The following is an 8605-nucleotide window of genomic DNA, read 5'->3' on the forward strand; positions in this document are numbered from 1 at the left end:
GTGAGGGTATTGGTGGGATGGACGGATCCTGACTAGATATGACAGATCGTCCTAATGCGAACTAGATTTGGTTTCTTTGGTTCCCTACAATTCAGCCCCTCTGAGGGAAGGCACTGGGAGGGATTCTCGAGGAGACTTGGAAACCCCTAACTGCTGTACTGGGGTCAGGCTGAAATCAGGGCTCTGTTCCAGTGAAGCAGAGGGAATGTTTCTCCAAGAAGGGTTTTGAGGATCTCCTCCTGAACACTCAAAAAAATCTGGGCATAACGTAGGTTCTACGTCTAAGGGAAAAGTCGCTCGGCTTGAGGAGATCTGGGTCCCACGGGCTGAAGTAACTGGGGTCCTCAGACAGAGGAGACTGGGGATCTTTTGTCTGATGTAGAATGCGCAGGGTGAGAAAACTTGGGATCTGTGAGGCTGAGGAAATCTGGGGTTTCTTATTAAGGGACTTTAGGGCTTCATTAGGCAGGACAGTTAGGGTCTTGAGGAGGAAGAGTTTTAAGAGATCCCAGGCTGAGGTATTCAGGTTCTCCGAGTTTTAGGAAATATGGTGTCTCTGCGGGTGGTATTTTTTAGGGTGCCTCAGGCTGAGGGGAACTGGGGTTAATCTAGGTATTTGAGGGTCGCAGCACTAGGGGATTTGGTGTTTCTGTGGGTGAAGGGACTTGTAATCCCTGAAGCTGATCCCTGAAGCTGACGAGACGCAAGCCCCCTTCAGATTAGGACTCAGGTTACTCAAAGTTGACAGGATTTCGGGCCTCCCACCCTGGAATTTGAAGCCATCAGGCAAAGGGTTTATGAAGGCTGCGCAGGACGCGTTCCCTACAGCCTCCCCGCTGTTCTGCCGCACTGCCCACCCTGTCCCCGGGAGCGCTAGAGGTCCAGCGAAGTCCAGTCCTTCGGCGCTGAGGTGAAGTGAAGGGCCAGCAGCCTGCCTGTACCCTGTCAGGCACAAGCGACCAATCGGCGTTGTGACTGAGGCAGTCTGGCCAATAGGCGCCCGGAGGGTGCGGAGCGCGATGGAGGCCCCGCCCCACCGCTCGGGGATTGGCTGTTCTGTGGGCGTGCCTGTCACGCCTCCAGTGCGCAGGCGCAGCTTGGCTGGTCTCTTTGTTTTCAGGCCTGGACTCTGAGGCCTGGATCCTCAAGTGGGCGGGCTGTCCTCAGGCTGAATGTTTCTTTCCAGTGCCCTCAACTGGAATCTCGGGTCCACCAGACTGAAACCGCGCTCCCGGAGTTTATCCTAGGCCCACTGTGCCCTGCCTTATCAAATCCAGTTTTGGCGAGAACTCTTATGTGGTGAGTACTGCATTATTCAAGGGAAACGGTGTAATAACTACATTCTGATGAGACCCAAGATAAACACCGTATGGTCAAAGATTTAAAAACAACGCTTGGAATAAGGATGTTAGAAAAAACTTGGAGGATTTTTAACCTGAAAGTAGAAGTGGCACTGATGAGCCATCTGTTTATTTAATGTGTGTATGAAAAGTCTTCAGAAATGAGGTATAAGTAAAACCTCAATGCCTTGCAAGTGTTTTCTGTAAGCCAAGGCATCGATCTGGAGGACTGTGGATCCATAGAGCTGAGTTTGCCTGACACCTACTGGTTTCGCAAGATAAAATAGGGACAGTGTTTCTGGCCCTTAGGTAGCTTTGCTCTCATAAAAATAATGTGATTTCCATGTATTAGAAGGAAAGCAACTGACTGTAGAATTAGAATGAAGTGGTGGTTGGGAGTCTGGATGGAGAAATGTTATCAGAAAAGCGAGTTTACGTCTTGGTGGGTATAGAGCCAGAAGGTACAACCCAGCCAAAGCTCATGGGAAGGAAAAGTGTATTACTTGCAGAAATATGGAGAACACCATAGAGCTTTCCAGAGCAGTGTCTTTGTAAACCACAAAGTTGGGGAAGCTTTAATCTATGAGTACAGGCATGTTGCAGCTTCTGAAGTGAATCAGATGGTCAACAATCTCTGCATTGCAGAAGACCCGGGTTCAACCCCTAAATGAGGATGATCCCAAGAGGAGGGCAGGGCAGTCCACTCCAGTATTCTTGCCTGGAGAATCCCATGGACAGAAGAGCCTGGTGGTCCATGGGGTTGCAGAGAGGCAGACATGAGTGAGTGACTAGCACTTTAACTTGACAGACATGTTCATTAAGGGTCTTGGGCTGTGGGAGACTCCAAGCTTCATTTGATTGAAGTCTTGAGAGTCAGAACCAGTCACCATCAGCATCTCTGACATTCCAGCTGGTCTGGTATACATATAGCTATCTATTCTTGATATAGATATAGATATCTATTCTTCTTCATATTCTTTCCCCTTATCAGTTCAATTCAGTCACTCAGTCGTGTCTGACTCTGTGCAGCCCCATGAACTGTAGCACCCCAGGCCTCCCTGTCTATCAGTAACTCCCGGAGTTTACCCAAACTCGTGTCCATTGAGTCGGTGATGCCACCCAACCATCTCATCTTCTGTTGTCCCCTTCTCCTCCTGCCCTCAATCTTTCTCAGCATCAGGGTCCTTTGAAATGAGTCAGCTCTTCACATCAGGTGTCCAAAGCATTGGAGTTTCAGCTTCAACATCAGTCTTTCCAATGAACACTCAGGTCTGATCTCGTTTAGAATGGACTGGTTGGATTCCCTTGCAGTCCAAGGAATTATCGACCCTTCTCCAACACCGCAGTTCAAAAGCATCCATTCTTCAGCACTCAGTTTTCTTTAGAGTCCAACTCTCCCATCCATACATGACCACTGATAAAACCATAGCCTTGACTAGACAGACCTTTGTTAGCAAAGTAGCATCTCTGCTTTTTAATATACTGTCTAGGTTGGTAATAACTTTTCTTCCAAGGAGTAAGTGTCTTTTAATTTCATGGCTGCAGTCACCATCTGCAGTGATTTTGGAGTACCCCAATATAAAATCAGCCACTGTTTCCCCATCTATTTGCCATGAAGTGATCTGACCCGATGCCATGATCTTAGTTTTCTGAATGTTGAGCTTTAAGCCCACATTTTCATTCTCCTCTTTCACTTTCATCAGGAGGCCCTTTAGTTCTTCTTCACTTTCTGCCATAAGGGTTGTGCCATCTGCATTGCTGATATTTCTCCAGGCAATCTTGAATTTAGTTTGTGCTTCCTTCAGCGTGGTATTTCTCATGGTGTACTCTGCTTAGACTTTAGATAAGCAGGGTGACAATATATAACCTTGATATGCTCCTTTCCCGATTTGGAACCAGTCTGTTTCTCCATGTCTGGTTCTGACTGTTGCTTTTTGACCTGCATACAGATTTCTCAAGAGGCAGGTCAGGTGGTCTGGTATTCCCATCTTTTGGGAATTTTCCACAGTTTTTTGTGACCCACACAGTCAAAGGCTTTGGCATAGCCTATAAAGCAGAAATAGATTTTTTTTTTCTGGAACTCTCTTGCTTTTTCGATGATGCAGTGGATGGTGGCAATTTGAACTCTGGTTTCTCTGCCTTTTCTAAAACCAGCTTGAAGATCTGTAAGTTCACAGTTCATGTATTGGTCAAGCCTGTCTTGGAGAATTTTGAGCATCATTTTGCTAGTGTATGAGATGAGTGCAATTGTGCAGTAGTTTGAGCATTCTTTGGCATTGCCTTTCTTTGGGATTGGAATGAAAACTGACCTTTTCCTGTCCTGTGACCACTGCTGAGTATTCTAAATTTCCCGACAGATTTAGTGCAGCACTTTTACAGCATCATCTTTTAGGATCTGAAATAGCTCAACTGGAATTCCATGACCTCTGCTAGCTTTGTTTGCAGTGATGTCTCCTAAGGCCCACTTGACTTCACATTCCAGGATGTCTGGCTCTAGATGAGTGATCACACCATCATGTCTATGTGGTCCATGAAGATCTTTTTTGTTCAGTTCTTCTGTGTTTTCTTGCCACCCCTTCTTAATATCTTCTGCTTCTGTTAGGTCCATACCATTGATGTCCTTTACTGAGCCCATCTCTGCATGAAATGTTCTCATAAGCGTGTTTTAAGGTTCCTATTGCAGGGAATGGCCACAAGGGGTCAGGACTTTTTCATGCTCAGTTGTAATTGCCTTGAAATTGAAAACCTTGCAAGTTTTCACTCAAGACTGTAATTCAGTATGGAATGTACCTGAAGAAACACCCAAAAGCCTGCGTGTTCTTTCGGGACATTCTTTTTTATTTATTGTAATAATTTTTTTAAATTTACTGGCAGTGCCATGTTGCATGTGGGATTTTTAGTTCCCCGACCAAGTGTCGAACCCTTGCCCCCTGCATTTGAAGCACAGAATCTTAACCACTGGACTGCAGGGAAGTCCCCTTAAGCATTATTTTTTTAAAGTAACGTTTATTTCATATTGTAGTAACAGTGATATACCATGTATTGTGCGTGGCAGGTGAACCGAATGTATTTTCTATTTTGTTTTTTTCAGTTGCCGAGTCAGGTCTTTTGGTCGGAGCGTTCCCTTTTCTACAGGCCCTGTTATACTGGTAAGGCATCTATTTGTATATACATAAGTGTACATAAATGTAAATATCTAGGTACATAGGTATGTAAATGTCCAGAGAGAGAGATAAATGTCTAGGTACATAGATATACAAATGTTTATATGCATAGAAATATACATTCTAGGTACATAGATATATAAATCCCTAGGTTCATTGAGACATCAATATCTATATACATAAACATATAAATATATATGTACATATAGACATAACTATCTATGCAAAACAGAAAAAGAGACACAGATGTACAGAACAGAGTTTTAGAGTCTGTGGGAGAAGGCGAGGGTCGGATATTTTGAGAGAACAGCATCGAAACATGCATATTATCTATGGTGAAACAGATCACCAGCCCAGGTTGGATGCATCAGACAAGTGCTTGGGCCTGGTGCACTGGGAAGACCCAGAGGGATCGGGTAGAGAGGGAGGTGGGAGGAGCGATCAGGATGGGCAATACATGTAAATCCATGGCTGATTGATGTCAATGTATGACAAAAACCACTACAATATTGTAAAGTTATAGCCTCCAACTAATAAAAATAAATGAAAAAAAAAAAAAAAGAATTCTTTTATTTTAAACCATGGGCCCCACCCAAACCCGATTAATGAGAAAATTTTGAATTGATTTTCAGTTGATGGTGATGCACATGAAATTTGGGAACCTCAGTGGCTGTTTTTTAAAATCAACTTGGACAGGGAACCCTCTTACACTGTTGGTGGGAATGCAAACTAGTACAGCCGCTATGGAGAACAGTGTGGAGATTTCTTAAGAAACTGGAATTAGAACTGTCCTATGACCCAGGAATCCCACTTCTGGGCATATACACCGTGGAAACCAGATCTGAAAGAGACACATGCACCCCAGTGTTCATCACAGCACTGTTTATAATAGCCAGGACATGGAAGCAACCTAGATGCCCATCAGCAGACGAATGGATAAGGAAGCTGTGGTACATAAACACCATGGAATATTACTCAGCCATTAAAAAAAATTCATTTGAATCAGTTCTAATGAGATGGATGAAACTGGAGCCCATTATACAGAGTGAAGTAAGCCAGAAAGATAAAGACCAATACAGTATACTAACACATATATATGGAATTTAAAAAGATGGTAACAACAACCCTATATGCAAAACAGAAAAAGAGACACAGATGTACAGAACAGACTTTTGGACTCTGTGGGAGAACGCGAGGGTGGGATGTTTCGAGAGAACAGCATCGAAACATGTAAATTACCTAGGGTGAAAGAGATCAGCAGCCCAGGCTGGATGCATGAGACAAGTGCTCGGGCCTGGTGCACTGGGAAGACCCAGAAGAATTGGGTGGAGAGGGAGTTGGGAGGGGGTATCGGGATGGGGAACACATGTAAATCCATGGCTGATTTATGTCAATGTATGACAAAAAACACTACAATATTATAAAGTAATTAGCTTCCAACTAATAAAAATAAATGGAATAAAAAAGAAATATACATTCTAGGTACATAGACGTATAAATACATAGGTTCTAAGAGGCATAAATATCTATGTATATACAGATATAAATATCTATTATAGATACATATAGAGATAGATATCTATATCCATAGACATGTAAATATCTGTAAACACGGAGGATGGTTACACAGTGGACAATGAAGGAGACCACCTTATAGACAAAATAAGTGATACAGATAGTGGCACTTATAAGAGCATACTAGGAGAGAGAAACATAAACAATTTCAAACAAAGAGAACACAGCTAAGCAAGATGCATGTGACTAGTTTTAATCTGAGGGCACTAAACCAACAAGTCCACAGGGGGTCAGTAGATGTTGTCAAAGTCTGGAAGGGTGAGATAGTGAAAACGAGTTAAATGTTTCATCTTTGTTTGCAAAGTATACCTTATACATTTTTGGATTCATACTTTTTACCTCCTAAAGTATGTATCATCCTATATATCCTCATATGCCCACATCCAAACTGTTTCAACTCAAATCAAGCATAAGTCCAACTTGTTTCAACTCTTGTTAGTCAATTGTTGCAATTTCATGAAAAAGACACATTGTGATTCTTTTGTATAGACCAGTAATGGTTAGGATTTCTGTCTAATATTTTTTTTTTTAGTGTCCTTAGAGATCATTTAAAATTTCAACACTTCTCCCTGCTTCACCTTGTTCTGATTCAATTGACATTGGAAAAGTTATGGAAAGAGTGTTTAATATAATCTGAACTCACCAGATATCTACTGTTTTCTGTACATAAAGATCTGAGAAGTAGACTTCAATGGATGTAAAAATAAATATTGTGGATATAGAACATAATTTGAAATTGTGAGAGTCATTTGACCAGAGAGCACTCACAATGGATCCACTTCATCTCCCACACCCATGAGGACAAGTTCATCTTGGTAATAATATCAGCAACTGATGAGTTAAAGTATTATCACTGTGAAAAATGATTATGAAAAGAAATTTATGGAATGTTTTCATAGATAGGATGCAACTTTCCAAGAGGCTTTAAATTTCAGGTGAATGTTTTATTATTTGAAATCTTGAGTGGATTACAGACTCTGTAAGTTTTACAGACTGTTCAGAGTTACATTCTGTCCCATCCCGGAATGAATGCATTACCTTTTGGTTCATGCACTTGTGACGGACTTAATCACCTTAGAGGCAATCTGTGTTGGAGAGTGTTCTAAACCAATGTGTGCGTACCAGCTGCAGGTCTGACAAGAAACATTTACTCTCATGTTGTTGTAGTTGCTGTTCAGTGGCTAAGTTGCGTCTGACTCTTTGTGACTCCATGGACTGCAGCACGCCAGGAATCCCTTCCCATCACCAACTCCCGAAGCTTGCTCAAATTCATGACAGTTGAGTCAGTGATGCCATCCAACCATCTCTTCCTCAGCCATCCCCTTCTCCATTTCCTTCAACCTTTCCCCGCATCAGGATCTTTTCCAGTGGCTTGGCTCTTTGCATCAGGCGGCCAAAGGATTGGAGCTTTGGTTTCAGCGTCAGTCCTTCCTATGAATGTTCAGGACTGATTTCCTTTAGCATTGACTGGTTTGATCTCCTCGCAGACCCAGGGACTCTCAAGAGTCTTCTCTAGCACCACAGTTCAAAAGCATTTGTTCTTCAGTGCTCTGCCTTCTTTGTGGTCCTCCTCTCACGTCCGTACATGACTACTGCTAAAACCAGTAGCTTTTACACTCTCATATGGGATATCAAATTTGTTTTTACATGTTGCCTGCTCTGTTTAGGCTCTTTGTTCATATTTCATGTACCCATGTAGTGTTGCATTTCAATCCAGTTTGAAACAGAGCTTTATTTGAAGAACGTTTTGCCCACCAGCAGCGTTCTATTCTCACCAGCACCTCTTGCCTTGGTGTGACATCTCAAAACTCAGAAATTCTTACATGTTATATGAATATCAATTTCATCTTAGCAGAGTTTAAACAGAGAAGTGAAAGAATCAGGGTGCCTATTTTATCAGGTTTGTCCAGGCAGAAAATTGAAGCTTGATGTGGTTCAGTTGCTCAGTCATGTCCAACTCTTTGCCACCCCATAGACTGCAGCATGCTGGGCTTCCCTGTCCTTCACCATCTACCAGAGTTTGCTCAAACTCATGTTCATTATGTTGGTGATGCTATCCAACCATCTCATCCTCTGTCATCCCCTTCTCCTCCTGCTCTCAGTCTTTGAAATTGAAACTGTTAGAAGGCAGAGTTCATATAGCTTATGGGCTCCTTGACTCCATTTTTTTTTTTTTTTTTTTTGCCAAAATTTTCTTATGTACTTTTTCAAGTGTGACCTTTCATTCATATAATAGCGAATAACAGAATTAGAAGAAACCAATTTGAAACAACGGGTTGTTTCTACCCTGACAATCTGAACACAAAGGAACCAGTGGGAACTGCAAAGATCTGAGGGCCAAGCTTTTAAGAATATTTTAGGTTGGCAAATGCTAGCTAGTATGCTTTCCCTTTCAACAAGTTTTATTCTGATAAAGAATATTCTTTTCCAGAACGCTTCCAGTGTGGCTGCCTCCTGCTGGAAGCATGGGAGAAGGAATCAGGGTAGTTTCTGTCTGTCTTTACAAGACACTGGACTCAACTCTAA

Source organism: Muntiacus reevesi, chromosome 2, assembly GCF_963930625.1.
Source record: "Muntiacus reevesi chromosome 2, mMunRee1.1, whole genome shotgun sequence".
In the NCBI taxonomy this organism is placed as follows: Eukaryota; Metazoa; Chordata; class Mammalia; order Artiodactyla; family Cervidae; genus Muntiacus; species Muntiacus reevesi.